Here is a 21,515-nt window from a genome sequence, read left to right as displayed (position 1 = left end):
ACTGAAATAACCACTCGTTACAAACGAGGTATGCAGCAAAGCATTTGTGAAGCCACAACACGTACAACCTTGAGGCGGATGGGCTACAACAGCAGAAGACCCCACCGGGTACCACTCATCTCCACTACAAATAGGAAAAAGAGGTGAGACATTCAGATGGTAGAGTCAGAATTTGGCGTAAACAGAATGAGAACATGGATCCATCATGTCTTGTTACCACTGTGCAGGCTGGTGGTGGTGGTGTAATGGTGTGGGGGATGTCTTCTTGGCACACTTTAGGCCCCTTAGTGCCAATTGGGCATCGTTTAAATGCTACGGCCTACCTGAGCATTGTTTCTGACCATGTCCATCCCTTTTTGACCACCATGTACCCATCCTCTGATGGCTACTTCCAGCAGGATAATGCACCATGTCACAAAGGTCGAATCATTTCAAATTGGTTTCTTGAACATGACAATGAGTTCACTGTACTAAACTGGCCCCCACAGTCACCAGATCTCAACCCAATAGAGCATCTTTGGGATGTGGTGGAACGGGAGCTTCGTGCCCTGGATGTGCATCCCACAAATCTCCATCAACTGCAAGATGCTATCCTATCAATATGGGCCAACATTTCTAAAGAATGCTTTCAGCACCTTGTTGAAGCAATGCCACGTAGAATTAAAGCAGTTCTGAAGGCGAAAGGGGGTCAAACACAGTATTAGTATGGTGTTCCTAATAATCCTTTAGGTGAGTTCATCGTAGCTCTTAATACTCTCTTTCTGTCTGTAGGAGATATAATTGAAGTATTGTACACGTACCCGGCTACTTTCAACACCCATTGCTGCACTGATATTTTTCCCTCCATTTTTCTTTATCCATTTTTTTTTTTGCTGGAAGTTCCGTCAATACCCACCAGCCTTTAAGAGACATCATGCAGCCAGGCTTTTTGGCTTGCAGCCACACCGTCCTGAACGCGCCCGATCTCGTCAGATCTCGGAAGCTAAACGGGGCAGGGCCTGGTCAGTACTTGGATGGGTGACCTCCTGGAAATACCAGGTGCAGCAAGCTTTTTCGTCTCCTGGGTAACTTCATCGTAGCTCTTAGTACTCTCTTTCAGTCTGGAGGAGATATTATTGAAGAATTGTACACATACCCGGCTACTTTCAACACCCTTTGCTGCACTGATATTTTTCCCTCCATTTTTTTTTTTTTTTTTTTTTTTTTTGCTGGAAGTTCCGTCAATACCCGCCAACCTTTAAGAGACATCATGCAGCCAGGCCTCTCGGCTTGCGGACACAAAGTCCTGAACGCGCCCAATCTCGTCAGATCTCGGAAGCTAAACGGGGCAGGTCCTGGTCAGTACTTGAATGGGTGACCTCCTGGAAATACCAGGTGCTTCTAGCTTTTTCGTCTCCTGGGTAACTTCAGCGTAGCTCTTAATACTCTCTATCTGTCTGGAGGAGATATAATTGAAGTATTGTACACGTACCCAGCTACTGTCAACACCATTTGCTGCACTGATATTTTTCCATCCATTTTTCTTTTTTTTTTTTTTTTTTGCTGGAAGTTCCGTCAATACCCGCCAACCTTTAAGAGACATCATGCAGCCAGGCCTCTCGGCTTGCGGCCACACCGTCCTGAATGCGCCCGATCTCGTCAGATCTCGGAAGCTAAACGGGGCAGGGCCTCGTCAGTACTTGGATGGGAGACCTCCTAGAAATACCAGGTGCTGCAAGCTTTTACGTCTCCTGGGTAACTTTATCGTAGCTCTTAATACTCTCTCTCTGTCTGGAGGAGATATAATTGAAGTATTGTACACGTATCCAGCTACTGTCAACACCCTTTGCTGCACTGATATTTTTCCATCCATTTTTCTTTTTTCTTTTTTTCTTTTTTTTTTTTGCTGGAAGTTCCGTCAATACCCGCCAACCTTTAAGAGACATCATGCAGCCAGGCCTCTCGGCTTGCGGCCACACCGTCCTGAATGCGCCCGATCTCGTCAGATCTCGGAAGCTAAACGGGGCAGGGCCTCGTCAGTACTTGGATGGGAGACCTCCTAGAAATACCAGGTGCTGCAAGCTTTTACGTCTCCTGGGTAACTTTATCGTAGCTCTTAATACTCTCTCTCTGTCTGGAGGAGATATAATTGAAGTATTGTACACGTATCCAGCTACTGTCAACACCCTTTGCTGCACTGATATTTTTCCATCCATTTTTCTTTTTTCTTTTTTTCTTTTTTTTTTTTGCTGGAAGTTCCGTCAATACCCGCCAACCTTTAAGAGACATCATGCAGCCAGGCATCTCGGCTTGTGGACACACCGTCCTGAATGCGCCTGATCTCGTCAGATCTCGGAAGCTAAACGGGGCAGGGCCTGGTCAGTACTTGGATGGGAGACCTCCTAAAAATACCAGGTGCTGCAAGCTTTTTACATCTCCTGGGTAACTTCATCGTAGCTCTTAATACTTTCTTTCTGTCTCCAGGAGATATAATTGAAGAATTGTACACGTACCCGGCTACTTTCAACACCCTTTGCTGCACTGGTATTTTTCCCTCTATTTTTCTTTTTTTTTTTTGCTGGCAGTTCCGTCAATACCCGCCAGCCTTTAAGAGACATCATGCAGCCAAGCCTCTTGGCTTGCGGCCACACCATCCTGAACGCGCCCGATCTCGTCAGATCTCGGAAGCTAAACGGGGCAGGGCCTGGTCAGTACTTGGATGGGAGACCTCCTAGAAATACCAGGTGCTGCAAGCTTTTTACGTCTCCTGGGTAACTTCATCGTAGCTCTTAATACTCTCTTTCTGTCTCCAGGAGATATAATTGAAGAATTGTACACGTACCCGGCTACTTTCAACACCCTTTCCTGCACTGATATTTTTCCCTCCATTTTTCTTTTTTTTTTTTTTTTTTTCTTGCTGGAAATTCCGTCAATACCCGCCAACCTTTAAGAGACATCATGCAGCCAGGCCTCTCGGCTTGCGGCCACACCGTCATGAACGCGCCCGATCTCGTAAGATCTTGGAAGCTAAACGGGGCAGGACCTGGTCAGTACTTGAATGTGAGACCTCCTGGAAATACCTGGTGCTGCAAGCTTTTACGTCTCCTGGGTAACTTTATCGTAGCTCTTAATTCTCTCTTTCTGTCTGGAGGAGATATAATTGAAGAATTGTACATGTACCTGGCTACTTTCAACACCCTTTGCTGCACTGATATTTTTCCCTCCCTTTTTCTATTTTTTTTTTATTTTTTTTTGCTGGAAGTTCCGTCAATACCCGCCATCCTTTAAGAGACATCATGCAGCCAGGCATCTCGGCTTGCGGCCACACCATCCTGAACGCGCCCGATCTCGTCAGATCTCGGAAGCTAAACGGGGCAGGACCTGGTTAGTACATGAATGTGAGACCTCCTGGAAATACCTAGTGCTGCAAGCTTTTACGTCTCCTGGGTAACTTTATCGTAGCTCTTAATACTCTCTATCTGTCTGGAGGAGATATAATTGAAGAATTGTACATGTACCCGGCTACTTTCAACACCCTTTGCTGCACTGATATTTTTCCCTCCCTTTTTCTATTTTTTTTTTATTTTTTTTTGCTGGAAGTTCCGTCAATACTTGCCAGCCTTTAAGAGACATCATGCAGCCAGGTCTCTTGGCTTGCGGCCACACCGTCCTGAACGCGCCTGATCTCATCATATCTCGGAAGCTAAACGGGGCAGGGTCTGGTCAGTACTTGGTTGGGTGACCTCCTGGAAATACCAGGTGCTGCAAGCTTTTTACGTCTCCTGGATAACTTCATCGTAGCTCTTAATACTCTCTTTCAGTCTGGAGGAGATATTATTGAAGAATTGTACACGTACCCGGCTACTTTCAACAGCCTTTGCTGCACTGATATTTTTCCCTCCATTTTCCTTTTTTTTTTTGTTTTTTTTTTGCTGGAAGTTCCGTCAATACCCGCCAGCCTTTAAGAGACATCATGCAGCCAGGCTTCTTGGCTTGCGGCCACACCGTCCTGAACGCGCCCGATCTCGTCAGATCTCGGAAGGTAAAAGGGGCAGGGCCTGGTCAGTACTTGGATGGGTGACCTCCTGGAAATACCTGGTGCTGCAAGCTTTTTTGTCTCCTGGGTAATTTCATTGTAGCTCTTAGTACTCTCTTTCTGTCTGGAGGAGATATAATTGAAGTATTGCACACGTACACGGCTACTTTCAACAGCCTTTGCTGCACTGATATTTTTCCCTCCATTTTTTTTTTTTTTTTTGCTGGAAGTTCCGTCAATATCCGCCAACCTTTAAGAGACATCATGCAGCCAGGCCTCTCGGCTTGTGGCCACACCGTCCTGAATGCGCCCGATCTCGTCAGATCTCGGAAGGTAAAAGGGGCAGGGCCTGGTCAGTACTTGGATGGGTGACCTCCTGGAAATACCTGGTGCTGCAAGCTTTTTTGTCTCCTGGGTAATTTCATTGTAGCTCTTAGTACTCTCTTTCTGTCTGGAGGAGATATAATTGAAGTATTGCACACGTACACGGCTACTTTCAACAGCCTTTGCTGCACTGATATTTTTCCCTCCATTTTTTTTTTTTTTTTTGCTGGAAGTTCCGTCAATATCCGCCAACCTTTAAGAGACATCATGCAGCCAGGCCTCTCGGCTTGTGGCCACACCGTCCTGAATGCGCCCGATCTCGTCAGATCTCGGAAGCTAAACGGGGCAGGGCCTGGTCAGTACTTGTATGGCTGACCTCCTAGAAATACCAGGTGCTGCAAGCTTTTTACGTCTCCTGGGTAACTTCATCGTAACTCTTAATACTCTCTTTCTGTCTGGAGGAGACATAATTCAAGTATTGTACACGTACCCGACTACTTTCAACACCCTTTGCTGCACTGGTATTTCTCCCTCCATTTCTCTTTTTTTTTTTTGCTGGCAGTTCCGTCAATACCTGCCAACCATTAAGACACATCATGCAGCCAGGCCTCTCGGCTTGCGGCCACACCGCCCTGAACACCCCCAATCTCGTCAGACCTCGGAAGCTGAACGGGGCAGGGCCTGTTCAGTACTTGCATGGGAGACCTGCTGGAAATAAAAGGTGCTGCAAGCATCTTACGTCTCCTGAGTAACTTCATCGTAGCTCTTAATACTCTCTTTCTGACTGCAGGAGATATAATTGAAGAATTGTACACGTACCCGGCTACTTTCAACACCCATTGCTGCACTGGTATTTCTCCCTCCATTTCTCTTTTTTTTTTTTGCTGGCTGTTCCGTCAATACCCGCCAGCCTTTAAGAGACATCATGCAGCCAGGCATCTTGGCTTGCGGCCACACCGTCCTGAACGCGCCCGATCTCGTCAGATCTCGGAGGCTAAACGGGGCAAGGCCTGGTCAGTACTTGGATGGGTGTCCTCCTGGAAATACCAGGTGCTGCAAGCTTTTTACGTCTCCTGGGTAACTTCATCGTAGCTCTTAATACTCTCTTTCTGTCTGGAGGAGATATAATTCAAGTATTGTACACGTACCCGGCTACTTTCAACACCCTTTGCTGCACTGGTATTTCTCCCTCCATTTCTCTTTTTTTTTTTTGCTGGCAGTTCCGTCAATACCCGCCAGCCTTTAAGAGACATCATGCAACCAGGCCTCTCGGCTTGCGGACACACAGTCCTGAACGCGCCCGATCTCGTCAGATCTCGGAAGCTAAAAGGGGCAGGACCTGGTCAGTACTTGATTGTGAGACCTCCTGGAAATACCTAGTGCTGCAAGCTTTTACGTCTCCTGGGTAACTTTATCGTTGCTCTTTATACTCTCTATCTGTCTGGAGGAGATATAATTGAAGTATTGTACACGTACCCGTCTACTTTCAACACCCTTTGCTGCACTGATATTTTTCCCTCCATTTTTCTTTTTCTTTTTCTTTTTTTTTTTTTTTTTGCTGGAAGTTCCGTCAATACCCGCCAGCCATTAAGAGACATCATGCAGGCAGGCCTCTTGGCTTGCGAACACACAGTCCTGAACGCGCCCGATCTCGGAAGATCTCGGAAACTAAACGGGGCAGGACCTGGTCAGTACTTGGATGGGAGATCTTCTGGAAATACCAGGTGCTGCCAGCTTTTTACGTCTCCTGGGGAACTTCATCGTAGCTCTTAATACTCTCTTTCTGTCTGGAGAATATATAATTGAAGAATTGTACACGTACCCGGCTACTTTCAACACCCTTTGCTGCACTGGTATTTCTCCCTCCATTTCTCTTTTTTTTTTTTGCTGGCAGTTCCGTCGATACCCGCCAGCCTTTAAGAGACATCATGCAGCCAGGCATCTCGGCTTGCGGCCACACCATCCTGAACGCGCCCGATCTCGTCAGATCTCGGAAGCTAAACGGGGCAGGACCTGGTCAGTACTTGATTGTGAGACCTCCTGGAAATACCTAGTGCTGCAAGCTTTTACGTCTCCTGGGTAACTTTATCGTAGCTCTTTATACTCTCTATCTGTCTGGAGGAGATATAATTGAAGTATTGTACACGTACCCGGCTACTTTCAACACCCTTTGCTGCACTGATATTTTTACCACCATTTCTCTTTTTTTTTATTTGCTGGATGTTCCGTCAAAACCCGCCAACCATTAATAGACATCATGCAGCCAGGCCTCTTGGCTTGCAGCCACACCGTCCTGAACGCCCCCGATCTCATCAGATCTTGGAATTTAAACGGGGCAGGGCCTGGTCAGTACTTGGATGGGTGACCTCCTGGAAATACCTAGTGCTGCAAGCTTTTTACGTCTCCTGGGTAACTTCATCGTAGCTCTTAATACTCTCTTTCTGTCTGGAGGAGATATTATTGAAGAATTGTACACGTACCCGGCTACTTTCAACAGCCTTTGCTGCACTGATATTTTTCCCTCCATTTTTCTTTTTTTTTTTTTTTTTTTGCTGGAAGTTCCGTCAATACCCACCAGCCTAAAGAGACATCATGCAGCCGGGCCTCTTGGCTTTCGGCCACACCGTCCTGAACGCGCACGATATCGTCAGATCTCTGAAGCTAAACGGGGCAGGACCTGGTCAGTACTTAGATGGGAGACCTCCTGGAAATACCTGGTGCTGCAAGCTTTTTACGTCTCCTGTGAAACTTCATCGTAGCTCTTAATACTCTCTATCTGTCTGGGGGAGATATAATTGAAGTATTGTACACGTACCCGGCTACTTTCAACACCCTTTCCTGCACTGATATTTTTCCCTCCATTTTCCTTTTTTTTTTGTTTGTTTTTTGCTGGAAGTTCCGTCAATACCCGCCAGCCTTTAAGAGACATCATGCAGCCAGGCCTCTCGGCTTGCGGCCACACCGTCCTGAACGGGCCCGATCTCGTCAGATCTCGGAAGGTAAAAGGGGCAGGGCCTGGTCAGTACTTGGATGGGTGACCTCCTGGAAATACCTGGTGCTGCAAGCTTTTTTGTCTCCTGGGTAACTTCATCGTAGCTCTTAGTACTCTCTTTCTGTCTGGAGGAGATATAATTGAAGTATTGTACACGTACACAGCTACTTTCAACAGCCTTTGCTGCACTGATATTTTTCCCTCCATTTTTCTTTTTTTTTTTTGCTGGAAGTTCGTCAATACCCGCCAACCTTTAAGAGACATCATGCAGCCAGGCCTCTCGGCTTGCGGCCACACCGCCCTGAACACCCCCAATCTCGTCAGACCTCGGAAGCTGAACGGGGCAGGGCCTGTTCAGTACTTGCATGGGAGACCTGCTGGAAATAAAAGGTGCTGCAAGCATCTTACGTCTCCTGAGTAACTTCATCGTAGCTCTTAATACTCTCTTTCTGTCTGGAAGAGATATAATTGAAGAATTGTACACGTACCCGGCTACTTTCATCAGCCTTTGCTGCACTGGTATTTTTCCCTCTATTTTTCTTTTTTTTTTTTGCTGGCAGTTCCGTCAATACCCGCCAGCCTTTAAGAGACATCATGCAGCCAGGCGTCTCGGCTTGCGGCCACACCATCCTGAACGCGCCCGATCTCGTCAGATCTCGGAAGCTAAATGGGGCAGGACCTGGTCAGTACTTGGATGGGTGACCTTCTGGAAATACGAGGTGCTGCAAACTTTTTACGTCTCCTGGGTAACTTCATCGTAGCTCTTAATTCTCTCTTTCTGTCTGGAGGAGATATAATTGAAGAATTGTACACGTACCCGGCTACTTTCATCAGCCTTTGCTGCACTGGTATTTTTCCCTCTATTTTTCTTTTTTTTTTTGCTGGCAGTTCCGTTAATACCCGCCAGCCTTTAAGAGAAATCATGCAGCCAGGCGTCTCGGCTTGCGGCCACACCATCCTGAACGCGCCTGATCTCGTCAGATCTCGGAAGGTAAAAGGGGCAGGGCCTGGTCAGTACTTGGATGGGTGACCTTCTGGAAATACGAGGTGCTGCAAACTTTTTACGTCTCCTGGGTAACTTCATCGTAGCTCTTAATTCTCTCTTTCTGTCTGGAGGAGATATAATTGAAGAATTGTACACGTACCCGGCTACTTTCATCAGCCTTTGCTGCACTGGTATTTTTCCCTCTATTTTTCTTTTTTTTTTTTTTGCTGGAAGTTCCGTCAATACCCGCCAACCTTTAAGAGACATCATGCAGCCAGGCCTCTCGGCTTGCGGCCACACCGCCCTGAACACCCCCAATCTCGTCAGACCTCGGAAGGTAAAAGGGGCAGGGCCTGGTCAGTACTTGGATGGGTGACCTTCTGGAAATACGAGGTGCTGCAAACTTTTTACGTCTCCTGGGTAACTTCATCGTAGCTCTTAATTCTCTCTTTCTGTCTGGAGGAGATATAATTGAAGAATTGTACACGTACCCGGCTACTTTCATCAGCCTTTGCTGCACTGGTATTTTTCCCTCTATTTTTCTTTTTTTTTTTTGCTGGCAGTTCCGTCAATACCCGCCAGCCTTTAAGAGACATCATGCAGCCAGGCGTCTCGGCTTGCGGCCACACCATCCTGAACGCGCCCGATCTCGTCAGATCTCGGAAGCTAAACGGGGCAGGACCTGGTCAGTACTTGAATGTGAGACCTCCTGGAAATACCTGGTGCTGCAAGCTTTTACGTCTCCTGGGTAACTTCATCTTAGCTCTTAATACTCTCTTTCTGTCTGGAGGAGATATAATTCAAGTATTGTACACGTACCCGGCTACTTTCAACACCCTTTGCTGCACTGGTATTTCTCCCTCCATTTCTCTTTTTTTTTATTGCTGGCAGTTCCGTCAATACCCGCCAGCCTTTAAGAGACATCATGCACCCAGGCATCTCGGCTTGCGGCCACACCGTCCTGAACGCGTCCGATCTCGTAAGATCTCGGAAACTGAGTGGGGCAGGGCCTGGTCAGTACTTGGATGGGAGACCTCCTGGAAATACCAGGTGCTGCAAGCTTTTTACGTCTGCTGGGTAAGTTTATCGTAGCTCTTAATACTCTCTTTCTGTCTGGAGGAGATATAATTGAAGTATTGTACACGTACCCGGCTACTTTCAACACCCATTGCTGCACTGATATATTTCCCTCCATTTTTCTTTTTTTTTTTTTTTTGCTGGAAGTTCCGTCAATACCCGCCAACCATTAAGACACATCATGCAGCCAGGCCTCTCGGCTTGCGGCCACACCGCCCTGAACACCCCCAATCTCGTCAGACCTCGGAAGCTGAACGGGGCAGGGCCTGTTCAGTACTTGCATGGGAGACCTGCTGGAAATAAAAGGTGCTGCAAGCATCTTACGTCTCCTGAGTAACTTCATCGTAGCTCTTAATACTCTCTTTCTGTCTGGAAGAGATATAATTGAAGAATTGTACACGTACCCGGCTACTTTCAACACCCTTTGCTGCACTGATATTTTTCCCTCCATTGTTCTTTCTTCTTTTTTTTTTGCTGGAAGTTCCGTCAATACCGTCCAGCCTTTAAAAGACATCATGCAGCCAGGCCTCTTGGCTTGCGGACACATTGTCCTGAACGCGCCCGATCTCATCAGATCTCGGAAGCTAAATGGGCCAGGGCCTGGTCAGTACTTGAATGTGAGAACTCCTGGAAATACCTTGTGTTGCAAGCTTTTTACGTCTCCTGGGTAACTTTATCGTAGCTCTTCATTCTCTCTATCTGTCTGGAGGAGATATAATTGAAGTATTGTACACGTACCCGGCTACATACAACACCCTTTGCTGCACTGATATGTTTCCCTCCATTTTTTTTTTTTTGCTGGAAGTTCCGTCAATATCCGCCAGCCTTTAAGAGACATCATGCAGCCAGGCCTCTCGGCTTGCGGCCACACCGTCCTGAACGCGCCCGCTCTCGTAAGATCTCGGAAGCTAAACGGGGCAGGACCTGGTTAGTACATGAATGTGAGACCTCCTGGAAATACCTAGTGCTGCAAGCTTTTACGTCTCCTGGGTAACTTTATCGTAGCTCTTAATACTCTCTATCTGTCTGGAGGAGATATAATTGAAGAATTGTACATGTACCCGGCTACTTTCAACACCCTTTGCTGCACTGATATTTTTCCCTCCCTTTTTCTATTTTTTTTTTTTTTTTTTTGCTGGAAGTTCCGTCAATACTTGCCAGCCTTTAAGAGACATCATGCAGCCAGGTCTTTTGGCTTGCGGCCACACCGTCCTGAACGCGCCTGATCTCATCATATCTCGGAAGCTAAACGGGGCAGGGTCTGGTCAGTACTTGGTTGGGTGACCTCCTGGAAATACCAGGTGCTGCAAGCTTTTTACGTCTCCTGTGAAACTTCATCGTAGCTCTTAATACTCTCTTTCTGTCTGGAGGAGATATAATTGAAGTATTGTACACGTACCCGGCTACTTTCAACAGCCTTTGCTGCACTGATATTTTTCCCTCCATTTTTCTTTTTTTTTTTGCTGGAAGTTCGTCAATATCCGCCAACCTTTAAGAGACTTCATGCAGCCAGGCCTCTTGGCTTGCGGCCACACCGTTCTGAACGCGCCCGATCTCGTCAGATCTCGGAAGCTGAACGGGGCAGGGCCTGGTCAGTACTTGGATGGGTGACCTCCTGGAAATACCAGGTGCTGCAAGCTTTTTTCGTCACTTGGGTAACTTCATCGTAGCTCTTAATACTCTCTTTCAGTCTGGAGGAGATATAATTGAAGTATTGTTCACATACCCGGCTACTTTCAACACCCTTTGCTGCACTGATATTTTTCCCTCCATTTTTCTATTTTTTTTTTTTTTTTTTTTTGCTGGAAATTCCATCAATACCCGCCAGCCTTTAAGAGACATCATGCAGCCAGGAATCTCGGCTTGCGGCCACACCGTCCTGAACGCGCCCGATCTCGTCAGATCTCGGAAGCTAAACGGGGCAGGACCTGGTCAGTACTTGAATGTGAGACCTCCTGGAAATACCTGGTGCTGCAAGCTTTTACGTCTCCTGGGTAACTTTATCGTAGCTCTTAATACTCTCTTTCTGTCTGGAGGAGATATAATTGAAGTATTGTACACGTACCCAGCTACTGTCAACACCCTTTGCTGCACTGATATTTTTCCATCCATCTTTTTATTTTTCTTTTTATTTTATTTTTCTGCTGGAAGTTCCGTCAATACCCGCCAACCTTTAAGAGACATCATGCAGCCAGGCCTCTCGGCTTGTGGCCACACCGTCCTGAATGCGCCCGATCTCGTAAGATCTTGGAATTTAAACGGGGCAGGGCCTGGTCAGTACTTGGATGGCTGACCTCCTAGAAATGCCAGGTGCTGCAAGCTTTTTACGTCTCCTGGGTAACTTCATCGTAGCTCTTAATACTCTCTTTCTGTCCGGAGGAGATATAATTGAAGAATTGTACACGTACCCGGCTACTTTCAACACCCTTTGCTGCACTGATATTTTTCCATCCATTTTTTTATTTTTATTTTTATTTTATTTTTCTGCTGGAAGTTCCGTCAATACCCGCCAACCTTTAAGAGACATCATGCAGCCAGGCGTCTTGGCTTGTGGCCACACCGTCCTGAATGCGCCCGATCTCGTCAGATCTCGGAAGCTAAACGGGGCAGGGCCTGATCAGTACTTGGATGGGAGACCTCCTGGAAATACCAGGTGCTGCAAGCTTATTACGTCACTTGGGTAACTTCATCGTAGCTCTTAATACTCTCTTTCTGTCTGGAGGAGATATAATTGAAGTATTGTACACGTACCCGGCTACTTTTAACACCCTTTGCTGCACTGAAATTTTTCCCTCCATTTTTCTTATTTCTTTTTTTTTGCTGGCAGTTCCGTCAATACCCGCCAGCCTTTAAGAGACATCATGCAGCCAGGCCTCTTGGTTTGCGGCCACACCGTCCTGAACGCGCCCAATCTCATCAGATCTCGGAAGTTAAACGGGGCAGTGCCTGTTCTGTACTTGGATGGGAGACCTCCTGGAAATACCAGGTGCTGCAAGCTTCTTACGTCTCCTGGGTAACTTCATCATAGCTCTTAATACTCTCTTTCTGTCTGGAGGAGATATAATTGAAGAATTGTACACGTACCCGGCTACTTTCAACTCCCTTTGCTGCACTGATATTTTTCCCTCCATTTTTCTTTTTTCTTCTTTATTTTGCTGGAAGTTCCGTCAATACCCGTCAAACTTTAAGAGAAATCATGCAGCCAGGCGTCTTGGCTTGTGGCCACACCGTCCTGAATGCGCCCGATCTCGTCAGATCTCGGAAGCTAAACGGGGCAGGGCCTGGTCAGTACTTAGATGGGAGACCTCCTGGAAATACCAGGTGCTGCAAGCTTTTTACATCACTTGGGTAACTTCATCGTAGCTCTTAATACTCTCTTACAGTCTGGAGGAGATATAATTGAAGAATTGTACACGTACCCGGCTACTTTCAACACCCTTTGCTGCACTGATATATTTCCCTCCATTTTTCTTTTTTCTTTTATTTTTTGCTGGAAGTTCCGTCAATACCCTCCAGCCTTTAAGAGACTTCATGCAGCCAGGCCTCTTGGCTTGCGGCCACACCGTTCTGAACGCGCCCGATCTCGTCAGATCTCGGAAGCTGAACGGGGCAGGGCCTGGTCAGTACTTGGATGGGTGACCTCCTGGAAATACCAGGTGCTGCAAGCTTTTTTCGTCACTTGGGTAACTTCATCGTAGCTCTTAATACTCTCTTTCAGTCTGGAGGAGATATAATTGAAGTATTGTTCACATACCCGGCTACTTTCAACACCCTTTGCTGCACTGATATTTTTCCCTCCATTTTTCTATTTTTTTTTTTTTTTTTTTTTGCTGGAAATTCCATCAATACCCGCCAGCCTTTAAGAGACATCATGCAGCCAGGAATCTCGGCTTGCGGCCACACCGTCCTGAACGCGCCCGATCTCGTCAGATCTCGGAAGCTAAACGGGGCAGGACCTGGTCAGTACTTGAATGTGAGACCTCCTGGAAATACCTGGTGCTGCAAGCTTTTACGTCTCCTGGGTAACTTTATCGTAGCTCTTAATACTCTCTTTCTGTCTGGAGGAGATATAATTGAAGTATTGTACACGTACCCAGCTACTGTCAACACCCTTTGCTGCACTGATATTTTTCCATCCATCTTTTTATTTTTATTTTTATTTTATTTTTCTGCTGGAAGTTCCGTCAATACCCGCCAACCTTTAAGAGACATCATGCAGCCAGGCGTCTTGGCTTGTGGCCACACCGTCCTGAATGCGCCCGATCTCGTCAGATCTCGGAAGCTAAACGGGGCAGTGCCTGTTCTGTACTTGGATGGGAGACCTCCTGGAAATACCAGGTGCTGCAAGCTTCTTACGTCTCCTGGGTAACTTCATCGTAGCTCTTAATACTCTCTTTCTGTCTGGAGGAGATATAATTGAAGAATTGTACACGTACCCGGCTACTTTCAACTCCCTTTGCTGCACTGATATTTTTCCCTCCATTTTTCTTTTTTCTTCTTTATTTTGCTGGAAGTTCCGTCAATACCCGTCAAACTTTAAGAGAAATCATGCAGCCAGGCGTCTTGGCTTGTGGCCACACCGTCCTGAATGCGCCCGATCTCGTCAGATCTCGGAAGCTAAACGGGGCAGGGCCTGGTCAGTACTTAGATGGGAGACCTCCTGGAAATACCAGGTGCTGCAAGCTTTTTACATCACTTGGGTAACTTCATCGTAGCTCTTAATACTCTCTTACAGTCTGGAGGAGATATAATTGAAGAATTGTACACGTACCCGGCTACTTTCAACACCCTTTGCTGCACTGATATATTTCCCTCCATTTTTCTTTTTTCTTTTATTTTTTGCTGGAAGTTCCGTCAATACCCTCCAGCCTTTAAGAGACTTCATGCAGCCAGGCCTCTTGGCTTGCGGCCACACCGTTCTGAACGCGCCCGATCTCGTCAGATCTCGGAAGCTGAACGGGGCAGGGCCTGGTCAGTACTTGGATGGGTGACCTCCTGGAAATACCAGGTGCTGCAAGCTTTTTTCGTCACTTGGGTAACTTCATCGTAGCTCTTAATACTCTCTTTCAGTCTGGAGGAGATATAATTGAAGTATTGTTCACATACCCGGCTACTTTCTACACCCTTTGCTGCACTGATATTTTTCCCTCCATTTTTCTATTTTTTTTTTTTTTTTTTTTGCTGGAAATTCCATCAATACCCGCCAGCCTTTAAGAGACATCATGCAGCCAGGAATCTCGGCTTGCGGCCACACCGTCCTGAACGCGCCCGATCTCGTCAGATCTCGGAAGCTAAACGGGGCAGGACCTGGTCAGTACTTGAATGTGAGACCTCCTGGAAATACCTGGTGCTTCAAGCTTTTACGTCTCCTGGGTAACTTTATCGTAGCTCTTAATACTCTCTTTCTGTCTGGAGGAGATATAATTGAAGTATTGTACACGTACCCAGCTACTGTCAACACCCTTTGCTGCACTGATATTTTTCCATCCATCTTTTTATTTTTATTTTTATTTTATTTTTCTGCTGGAAGTTCCGTCAATACCCGCCAACCTTTAAGAGACATCATGCAGCCAGGCGTCTTGGCTTGTGGCCACACCGTCCTGAATGCACCCGATCTCATCAGATCTCGGAAGCTAAACGGGGCAGGGCCTGATCAGTACTTGGATGGGAGACCTCCTGGAAATACCAGGTGCTGCAAGCTTCTTACATCTCCTGGGTAACTTCATCATAGCTCTTAATACTCTCTTTCTGTCTGGAGGAGATATAATTGAAGAATTGTACACGTACCTGGCTACTTTCAACTCCCTTTGCTGCACTGAAATTTTTCCCTCCATTTTTCTTATTTCTTTTTTTTTGCTGGCAGTTCCGTCAATACCCGCCAGCCTTTAAGAGACATCATGCAGCCAGGCCTCTTGGTTTGCGGCCACACCGTCCTGAACGCGCCCAATCTCATCAGATCTCGGAAGTTAAACGGGGCAGTGCCTGTTCTGTACTTGGATGGGAGACCTCCTGGAAATACCAGGTGCTGCAAGCTTCTTACGTCTCCTGGGTAACTTCATCATAGCTCTTAATACTCTCTTTCTGTCTGGAGGAGATATAATTGAAGAATTGTACACGTACCCGGCTACTTTCAACTCCCTTTGCTGCACTGATATTTTTCCCTCCATTTTTCTTTTTTCTTCTTTATTTTGCTGGAAGTTCCGTCAATACCCGTCAAACTTTAAGAGACTTCATGCAGCCAGGCGTCTTGGCTTGTGGCCACACCGTCCTGAATGCGCCCGATCTCGTCAGATCTCGGAAGCTAAACGGGGCAGGGCCTGGTCAGTACTTAGATGGGAGACCTCCTGGAAATACCAGGTGCTGCAAGCTTTTTTCGTCACTTGGGTAACTTCATCGTAGCTCTTAATACTCTCTTTCAGTCTGGAGGAGATATAATTGAAGTATTGTTCACATACCCGGCTACTTTCAACACCCTTTGCTGCACTGATATTTTTCCCTCCATTTTTCTATTTTTTTTTTTTTTTTTTTTGCTGGAAATTCCATCAATACCCGCCAGCCTTTAAGAGACATCATGCAGCCAGGAATCTCGGCTTGCGGCCACACCGTCCTGAACGCGCCCGATCTCGTCAGATCTCGGAAGCTAAACGGGGCAGGACCTGGTCAGTACTTGAATGTGAGACCTCCTGGAAATACCTGGTGCTGCAAGCTTTTACGTCTCCTGGGTAACTTTATCGTAGCTCTTAATACTCTCTTTCTGTCTGGAGGAGATATAATTGAAGTATTGTACACGTACCCAGCTACTGTCAACTCCCTTTCCTGCACTGATATTTTTCCCTCCATTTTTCTTATTTCTTTTTTTTTTGCTGGAACTTCCGTCAATACCCACCAGCCTTTAAGAGACTTCATACATCCAGGCCTCTTGGCTTGCGGCCACACCGTCCTGAACGCGCCCGATCTCGTCAGATCTCGGAAGCTGAACGGGGCAGGGCCTGGTCAGTACTTGGATGGGTGACCTCCTGGAAATACCAGGTGCTGCAAGCTTTTTTCGTCACTTGGGTAACTTCATCGTAGCTCTTAATACTCTCTTTCTGTCTGGAGGAGATATAATTGAAGTATTGTACACGTACCCGGCTACATTCAACACCCTTTCCTGCACTGATATTTTTCCCTCCATTTTTCTATTTTTTTTTAATTTTTTTTTCTTGGATGTTCCGTCAATACCCGCCAGCCTTTTAGAGACATTATGCAGCCAGGCCTCTAGGTTTGTGGCCACACCGTCCTGAACGCGCCCGATCTCATCAGATCTCGGAAGCTAAACGGGGCAGGACCTGGTCAGTACTTGAATGTGAGACCTCCTGGAAATACCTGGTGCTGCAAGCTTTTACGTCTCCTGGGTAACTTTATCGTAGCTCTTAATACTCTCTTTCTGTCTGGAGGAGATATAATTGAAGTATTGTACACGTACCCAGCTACAGTCAACACCCTTTGCTGCACTGATATTTTTCCATCAATTTTTTTATTTTTATTTTTATTTATTTTTTCTGCTGGAAGTTCCGTCAATACCCGCCAACCTTTAAGAGACATCATGCAGCCAGGCGTCTTGGCTTGTGTGCCACACCATCCTGAATGCGCCCGATCTCGTCAGGTCTCGGAAGCTAAACGGGGCAGGTCCTGATCAGTACTTGGATGGGAGACCTCCTGGAAATACCAGGTGCTGCAAGCTTTTTACGTATCCTGTGTAACTTCATTGTAGCTCTTAATACTCTCTTTCAGTCTGGAGGAGATATAATTGAAGAATTTTACACGTACCCGGCTACTTTCAACACCCTTTGCTGCACTGATATTTTTCCCTCCATTTTTCTTTTTTCTATTGATTTTTGCAGGAAGTTCCATCAATACCCTCCAGCCTTTAAGAGACATCATGCAGCCAGGCCTCTTGGCATGCGGACACATTGTCCTGAATGCGCCCGATCTCATCAGATCTCGGAAGCTAAACGGGGCAGGGCCTGGTCAGTACTTGAATGTGAGAACTCGTGGAAATACCTGGTGCTGCAAGCTTTTTACGTCTCCTGGGTAACTTTATCATAGCTCTTCATTCTCTTTTTCTGTCTGGAGGAGATATAATTGAAGAATTGTACACGTACCCGGCTACTTTCAACACCCTTTGCTGCAGTGGTATTTTTCCCTCCATTTTTCTTTTTTCTTTTTTATTTTGCTGGAAGTTCCGTCAATACCCTCCAGCCTTTAAGAGACATCATGCAGCCAGGCCTCTTGGCATGCGGACACATTGTCCTGAACGCGCCCGAACTCATCAGATCTCGGAAGCTAAACGGGGCAGGACCTGGTCAGTACTTGAATGTGAGACCTCCTGGAAATACCTGGTGCTGCAAGCTTTTACGTCTGCTGGGTAACTTCATCGTAGCTCTTAATACTCTCTTTCAGTCTGGAGGAGATATAATTGAAGAATTGTACACGTACCCGGCTACTTTCAACACCCTTTCCTGCACTGATATTTTTCCCTCCATTTTTCTATTTTTTTTTTTTTTTTTTATGCTGGAAATTCCGTCAATACCCGCCAGCCTTTAAGAGACATCATGCAGCCAGGCCTCTTGGCTTGCGGACACACAGACCTGAACACGCCCGATCTCGTCAGATCTCGGAAACGAAACGGGGCAGGACCTGGTCAGTACTTGGATGGGAGATCTCCTGGAAATACCAGGTGCTGCCAGCTTTTTACGTCTGCTGGGTAACTTTATCGTAGCTCTTAATACTCTCTTTCAGTCTGGAGGAGATATAATTGAAGTATTGTACACGTACCCGGTTACTTTCAACACCCTTTGCTGCACTGATATTTTTCCCTCCATTTTTCTTTTTTCTTCATTATTTTGCTGGAAGTTCCGTCAATATCCTCCAGCCTTTAAGAGACATCATGCAGCCAGGCCTCTTGACATGCGGACACATTGTCCTGAATGCGCCCGATCTCATCAGATCTCGGAAGCTAAACGGGGCAGGACCTGGTCAGTACTTGAATGTGAGAACTCGTGGAAATACCTGGTGCTGCAAGCTTTTTACGTCTCCTGGGTAACTTTATCATAGCTCTTTATTCTCTTTTTCTGTCTGGAGGAGATATAATTGAAGAATTGTACACGTACCCGGCTACTTTCAACACCCTTTGCTGCACTGATATTTTTCCCTCCATTTTTCTTTTTTCTTTTTTTTTTTGCCGGAAGTTCCGTCAATACCCTCCAGCCTTTAAGAGACATCATGCAGCCAGCTCTCTAGGCTTGCGGCCACACTGACCTGAACGTGCCCGATCTTGTCAGATCTCGGAAACTAATCGGGGCAGGGCCTGGTCAGTACTTGGATGGGAGACCTCCTGGAAATACCTGGTGCTGCAAGCTTTTTAGTCTCCTGAGTAACTTCATTGTAGCTCTTAATACTCTCTTTCTGTCTGGAGGTGTTATAATTGAGGATTTGTACACGTACCCGGCTACTTTCAACACCATTTGCTGCACTGGTATTTTTCCCTCCATTTTTCTTTTTTTTGCTGGAAGTTCCATCAATACCCGCCAGCCTTTAAGAGACATCATGCAGCCAGGCTTTTTGGCTTGCGGCCACACCGTCCTGAACGCGCCCGATCTTGTCAGATCTAGGAAGCAAAACGTGGCAGGACCTGGTCAGTATTTGGATTGGTGACCTCCTGGAAAAACTAGGTACTGCAAGCTTTTTACGTCTCCTGGGTAACTTCATCGTAGCTCTTAATACTCTCTTTCTGTCAGGAGAAGATACAATTGAAGAAATGTACACTTTGTCTTAGGGACAGTCTGGCTAGCAGTGACTGAGTGGTTGACAGAGGCTCGTGATGTCATCGCTGAGCTGTCTGTCTGTCTGTCTGTCTCTCTCTCTCTCTTTCTCTCTCTCTCTCTCTCTCTCTCTCTCTCTTCCTCTCAATTCAATTCATTTGTATTGTCAAAGCAATTGGACATACATACATACATATATATATATATATATATATATATATATATACATACATACATACATCCATACATGCTAGAAAGTCATTACTATGTTATCTTAAAGGCTAACTAAGCAGAACATATATCATTATAGAACAGAGTTCATAGGTCAACACATGGTTTTAGGGAACAGGCACGTAGGTCATACCGTTTGACAATGTCTCCAAGGTTCTCATCGTAAATAACAAACAGAAATCAAACTATCTTCTGGGCTGACCTTCTAGCTTGACCGTATCTTTCTTAAGTATACAAGAGAGAAAAACAGGTGTAAGAAAATAATTTCTAATTTTCCTTCTACACATATATACATACATACATACATATGTAGCGTTATGTTGGGTGTATTTGGATAAGAGCATTTGGGCTCTGAGCTGAAGCACTGATCTAAAGAAGACCTCTCCCCCCCCAAAGTTATCAGATTTCCTTAGCTCATCAGCTTGGAACTGGTTTGCATCAAAGTGACAGTTTTGGGGAGGATGGCACCGAGAAGAGGCCAAATAGTTTGGAATTCTGCTATGAGATGTCTGGAGAAAGGGGCCTGTAGGTGATAAAAACTCTTTGAAGTGGATGAGAGCCGAAATCCCGACATAGAGCTACGAACCCAGGCCAACCGGCATTTCCAAAAGATGGCATGGATTGACATCAGTCATAAATAAAGCCTCCCTCCAATAGGACACTGGGGGCTGAAACCGAAATCCAATCTCAAGAACTCAGGGACCAATCACCTACTGATCTGACAGACTATAAGGAACAGCGGACAGTCTTTCTCTCTCTCTCTCTCTCTCTCACCTGAACCAGAAACTCGCTGCCACAGCTCAACCTGTAGCTCTGTTGCCAGAACCGGAATCAGAAACCAACCAAGTCTTTGCCGGCAACAGAAGAGTTAAACTGGGAGAAGGAGATTGAGCGAAGAATTATTTTAAAGGACTTTATTAAATAAATAACTTCACAGACCCACCTGATCAGTGGAGTTTTACAGCTGGACAATTGACTAAGTCGACTGAATACGAAAGTGTCAGTCACTTAAATAGCTATTTGAGTCTTAAGAAACTTGACCCTTGGAACGAACAGGGCCCTGCTTTCCTCAAAGACTTTGTCTTCAAGTAACTACGGTGGAACCCTGCTTACAAAGAAGATTTTGTGCACAACCTTGGAGCCTTCAAACCAGTGGAAAATCTGTTTGGAAAAGACTCTACATTCCCGAAACCCCAACTTCCAGGTGCATCGACTGAGTGGAAGTTCTTGGACAAAGCCGAACCGGACTGCCTTTGTTCCAAACCACACGGACCTCGTGCCGTGTGCTGTTATCTGAGCCCGAAGCCAGAGAGGCCTCTCTGTGACGAAGTTCACATAAGTTTAACAGTTTGGAGTTTGTGATTCATGACATTTGAGAAATCAATTAGAAATGTTAATCTGTGATTCATAACTCTAGAATGTGTAATATCATTTAGTTTTCTTAAATATAAATGTGAGTTGCATTAAACTGTTTTGTTGATAATTTTAGAAATAAAATCTGTCAACGCCGAGAAATATCTTCTCATTCCTGTTTAACTGTTTAGTCTGAAATTGACACAAGTTAATAGACATTAGATTATTGGTGGCCCTGCCTATCCTTAATCATTGAATAATAATCAGTTAAGGGAAATTGTGGTAACAAGTAATGATAGGATCTTTCTCTCCACCTAAACGTTAATGAGACTGATATATATATAACGAGAAGTTACCTGACATAAATACTAACCTGCATAGTTATTGAATGTCTGACTAACAATACTAATGAGAGACTCACCTTCGTCTTACTAACCGGTATTGTAGTCAATGTGTTTATAACCTTTTTTGTTTAATGATTTGTGTGTTATCATATGCGATCCCATGGTCTTTGATTTGGTCACGGAAGTGATTTGTCTTTGATTTGTTGATCTAGAGTTGAATTTTAATTAGTTTTTCCCTTTTGTATAATTAGTGTAGTGCTACATTTAGTCTTTGTTTTTGAATAAATTTGACAATTTATATCTTTGGAATTGGTGTCTGCGTCCAATTATTACAGAAATTGAGTTCTACAAGATTCCAGGATTCGTGATAAGGTGATACTATAAATTCACT

At 45.6% G+C, this 21,515-nt stretch overlaps 13 non-coding genes and 40 pseudogenes across 13 annotated transcripts; all 53 read left to right on the top strand.

Moving 5' to 3' along the window:
- Window positions 1-931: 931 nt before the first annotated feature.
- LOC136761736 (5S ribosomal RNA) lies at window positions 932-1,050 on the top strand. The gene has a single exon (XR_010820388.1). It is a non-coding gene; the product is annotated as a 5S ribosomal RNA (ribosomal RNA).
- Window positions 1,051-1,601: 551 nt separating this feature from the next.
- LOC136760668 (uncharacterized) lies at window positions 1,602-1,720 on the top strand (annotated as a pseudogene).
- A 224-nt stretch (window positions 1,721-1,944) lies between these two features.
- LOC136760667 (uncharacterized) lies at window positions 1,945-2,063 on the top strand (annotated as a pseudogene).
- Window positions 2,064-2,287: 224 nt separating this feature from the next.
- Window positions 2,288-2,406, top strand: LOC136760970 (uncharacterized; annotated as a pseudogene).
- A 210-nt stretch (window positions 2,407-2,616) lies between these two features.
- Window positions 2,617-2,735, top strand: LOC136761159 (5S ribosomal RNA). The gene has a single exon (XR_010820327.1). It is a non-coding gene; the product is annotated as a 5S ribosomal RNA (ribosomal RNA).
- Window positions 2,736-2,955: 220 nt separating this feature from the next.
- LOC136761661 (uncharacterized) lies at window positions 2,956-3,074 on the top strand (annotated as a pseudogene).
- A 219-nt stretch (window positions 3,075-3,293) lies between these two features.
- Window positions 3,294-3,412, top strand: LOC136761454 (uncharacterized; annotated as a pseudogene).
- A 219-nt stretch (window positions 3,413-3,631) lies between these two features.
- Window positions 3,632-3,750, top strand: LOC136761113 (uncharacterized; annotated as a pseudogene).
- Window positions 3,751-3,970: 220 nt separating this feature from the next.
- Window positions 3,971-4,089, top strand: LOC136762532 (5S ribosomal RNA). Its single transcript, XR_010820729.1, has one exon. It is a non-coding gene; the product is annotated as a 5S ribosomal RNA (ribosomal RNA).
- A 208-nt stretch (window positions 4,090-4,297) lies between these two features.
- LOC136762636 (5S ribosomal RNA) lies at window positions 4,298-4,416 on the top strand. Its single transcript, XR_010820830.1, has one exon. It is a non-coding gene; the product is annotated as a 5S ribosomal RNA (ribosomal RNA).
- A 208-nt stretch (window positions 4,417-4,624) lies between these two features.
- Window positions 4,625-4,743, top strand: LOC136760774 (uncharacterized; annotated as a pseudogene).
- A 210-nt stretch (window positions 4,744-4,953) lies between these two features.
- On the top strand, window positions 4,954-5,072 carry LOC136761985 (uncharacterized; annotated as a pseudogene).
- Window positions 5,073-5,282: 210 nt separating this feature from the next.
- On the top strand, window positions 5,283-5,401 carry LOC136760777 (uncharacterized; annotated as a pseudogene).
- A 210-nt stretch (window positions 5,402-5,611) lies between these two features.
- On the top strand, window positions 5,612-5,730 carry LOC136762200 (uncharacterized; annotated as a pseudogene).
- Window positions 5,731-6,285: 555 nt separating this feature from the next.
- LOC136761414 (uncharacterized) lies at window positions 6,286-6,404 on the top strand (annotated as a pseudogene).
- Window positions 6,405-6,614: 210 nt separating this feature from the next.
- LOC136760987 (uncharacterized) lies at window positions 6,615-6,733 on the top strand (annotated as a pseudogene).
- A 216-nt stretch (window positions 6,734-6,949) lies between these two features.
- On the top strand, window positions 6,950-7,068 carry LOC136762045 (uncharacterized; annotated as a pseudogene).
- Window positions 7,069-7,287: 219 nt separating this feature from the next.
- On the top strand, window positions 7,288-7,406 carry LOC136760952 (uncharacterized; annotated as a pseudogene).
- A 208-nt stretch (window positions 7,407-7,614) lies between these two features.
- LOC136761983 (uncharacterized) lies at window positions 7,615-7,733 on the top strand (annotated as a pseudogene).
- Window positions 7,734-7,943: 210 nt separating this feature from the next.
- Window positions 7,944-8,062, top strand: LOC136761154 (uncharacterized; annotated as a pseudogene).
- A 209-nt stretch (window positions 8,063-8,271) lies between these two features.
- Window positions 8,272-8,390, top strand: LOC136761524 (uncharacterized; annotated as a pseudogene).
- A 212-nt stretch (window positions 8,391-8,602) lies between these two features.
- Window positions 8,603-8,721, top strand: LOC136761801 (uncharacterized; annotated as a pseudogene).
- A 210-nt stretch (window positions 8,722-8,931) lies between these two features.
- LOC136760800 (uncharacterized) lies at window positions 8,932-9,050 on the top strand (annotated as a pseudogene).
- Window positions 9,051-9,259: 209 nt separating this feature from the next.
- On the top strand, window positions 9,260-9,378 carry LOC136761425 (uncharacterized; annotated as a pseudogene).
- Window positions 9,379-9,592: 214 nt separating this feature from the next.
- On the top strand, window positions 9,593-9,711 carry LOC136761982 (uncharacterized; annotated as a pseudogene).
- Window positions 9,712-9,926: 215 nt separating this feature from the next.
- LOC136762018 (uncharacterized) lies at window positions 9,927-10,045 on the top strand (annotated as a pseudogene).
- A 205-nt stretch (window positions 10,046-10,250) lies between these two features.
- LOC136762012 (uncharacterized) lies at window positions 10,251-10,369 on the top strand (annotated as a pseudogene).
- Window positions 10,370-10,587: 218 nt separating this feature from the next.
- On the top strand, window positions 10,588-10,706 carry LOC136761112 (uncharacterized; annotated as a pseudogene).
- Window positions 10,707-10,914: 208 nt separating this feature from the next.
- Window positions 10,915-11,033, top strand: LOC136762526 (5S ribosomal RNA). Its single transcript, XR_010820723.1, has one exon. It is a non-coding gene; the product is annotated as a 5S ribosomal RNA (ribosomal RNA).
- A 221-nt stretch (window positions 11,034-11,254) lies between these two features.
- Window positions 11,255-11,373, top strand: LOC136760850 (uncharacterized; annotated as a pseudogene).
- A 223-nt stretch (window positions 11,374-11,596) lies between these two features.
- Window positions 11,597-11,715, top strand: LOC136761567 (uncharacterized; annotated as a pseudogene).
- Window positions 11,716-11,939: 224 nt separating this feature from the next.
- LOC136760694 (5S ribosomal RNA) lies at window positions 11,940-12,058 on the top strand. The gene has a single exon (XR_010820279.1). It is a non-coding gene; the product is annotated as a 5S ribosomal RNA (ribosomal RNA).
- Window positions 12,059-12,272: 214 nt separating this feature from the next.
- On the top strand, window positions 12,273-12,391 carry LOC136761321 (uncharacterized; annotated as a pseudogene).
- Window positions 12,392-12,607: 216 nt separating this feature from the next.
- LOC136761276 (5S ribosomal RNA) lies at window positions 12,608-12,726 on the top strand. Its single transcript, XR_010820340.1, has one exon. It is a non-coding gene; the product is annotated as a 5S ribosomal RNA (ribosomal RNA).
- Window positions 12,727-12,942: 216 nt separating this feature from the next.
- On the top strand, window positions 12,943-13,061 carry LOC136762525 (5S ribosomal RNA). The gene has a single exon (XR_010820722.1). It is a non-coding gene; the product is annotated as a 5S ribosomal RNA (ribosomal RNA).
- Window positions 13,062-13,282: 221 nt separating this feature from the next.
- On the top strand, window positions 13,283-13,401 carry LOC136760849 (uncharacterized; annotated as a pseudogene).
- Window positions 13,402-13,624: 223 nt separating this feature from the next.
- On the top strand, window positions 13,625-13,743 carry LOC136760986 (uncharacterized; annotated as a pseudogene).
- Window positions 13,744-13,959: 216 nt separating this feature from the next.
- Window positions 13,960-14,078, top strand: LOC136761265 (5S ribosomal RNA). Its single transcript, XR_010820339.1, has one exon. It is a non-coding gene; the product is annotated as a 5S ribosomal RNA (ribosomal RNA).
- A 216-nt stretch (window positions 14,079-14,294) lies between these two features.
- LOC136762523 (5S ribosomal RNA) lies at window positions 14,295-14,413 on the top strand. The gene has a single exon (XR_010820720.1). It is a non-coding gene; the product is annotated as a 5S ribosomal RNA (ribosomal RNA).
- A 220-nt stretch (window positions 14,414-14,633) lies between these two features.
- LOC136761356 (uncharacterized) lies at window positions 14,634-14,752 on the top strand (annotated as a pseudogene).
- Window positions 14,753-14,975: 223 nt separating this feature from the next.
- On the top strand, window positions 14,976-15,094 carry LOC136761765 (5S ribosomal RNA). The gene has a single exon (XR_010820391.1). It is a non-coding gene; the product is annotated as a 5S ribosomal RNA (ribosomal RNA).
- A 214-nt stretch (window positions 15,095-15,308) lies between these two features.
- On the top strand, window positions 15,309-15,427 carry LOC136761320 (uncharacterized; annotated as a pseudogene).
- A 216-nt stretch (window positions 15,428-15,643) lies between these two features.
- On the top strand, window positions 15,644-15,762 carry LOC136761253 (5S ribosomal RNA). Its single transcript, XR_010820338.1, has one exon. It is a non-coding gene; the product is annotated as a 5S ribosomal RNA (ribosomal RNA).
- Window positions 15,763-15,982: 220 nt separating this feature from the next.
- On the top strand, window positions 15,983-16,101 carry LOC136760847 (uncharacterized; annotated as a pseudogene).
- Window positions 16,102-16,315: 214 nt separating this feature from the next.
- LOC136762357 (5S ribosomal RNA) lies at window positions 16,316-16,434 on the top strand. The gene has a single exon (XR_010820558.1). It is a non-coding gene; the product is annotated as a 5S ribosomal RNA (ribosomal RNA).
- Window positions 16,435-16,654: 220 nt separating this feature from the next.
- Window positions 16,655-16,773, top strand: LOC136761013 (uncharacterized; annotated as a pseudogene).
- A 223-nt stretch (window positions 16,774-16,996) lies between these two features.
- On the top strand, window positions 16,997-17,116 carry LOC136761504 (uncharacterized; annotated as a pseudogene).
- A 216-nt stretch (window positions 17,117-17,332) lies between these two features.
- LOC136761486 (uncharacterized) lies at window positions 17,333-17,451 on the top strand (annotated as a pseudogene).
- A 216-nt stretch (window positions 17,452-17,667) lies between these two features.
- Window positions 17,668-17,786, top strand: LOC136762036 (uncharacterized; annotated as a pseudogene).
- A 219-nt stretch (window positions 17,787-18,005) lies between these two features.
- Window positions 18,006-18,124, top strand: LOC136762123 (uncharacterized; annotated as a pseudogene).
- Window positions 18,125-18,340: 216 nt separating this feature from the next.
- Window positions 18,341-18,459, top strand: LOC136761846 (uncharacterized; annotated as a pseudogene).
- A 216-nt stretch (window positions 18,460-18,675) lies between these two features.
- On the top strand, window positions 18,676-18,794 carry LOC136761035 (uncharacterized; annotated as a pseudogene).
- Window positions 18,795-18,999: 205 nt separating this feature from the next.
- Window positions 19,000-19,118, top strand: LOC136762126 (uncharacterized; annotated as a pseudogene).
- The last annotated feature ends 2,397 nt before the right edge of the window (window positions 19,119-21,515 follow it).

This window comes from Amia ocellicauda, chromosome 10 (genome assembly GCF_036373705.1).
Source record: "Amia ocellicauda isolate fAmiCal2 chromosome 10, fAmiCal2.hap1, whole genome shotgun sequence".
Taxonomy (NCBI): Eukaryota; Metazoa; Chordata; class Actinopteri; order Amiiformes; family Amiidae; genus Amia; species Amia ocellicauda.
The sequence above is the reverse complement of the archived record's forward strand: the minus strand, read 5'-3'. Positions and strand labels throughout refer to the sequence as shown.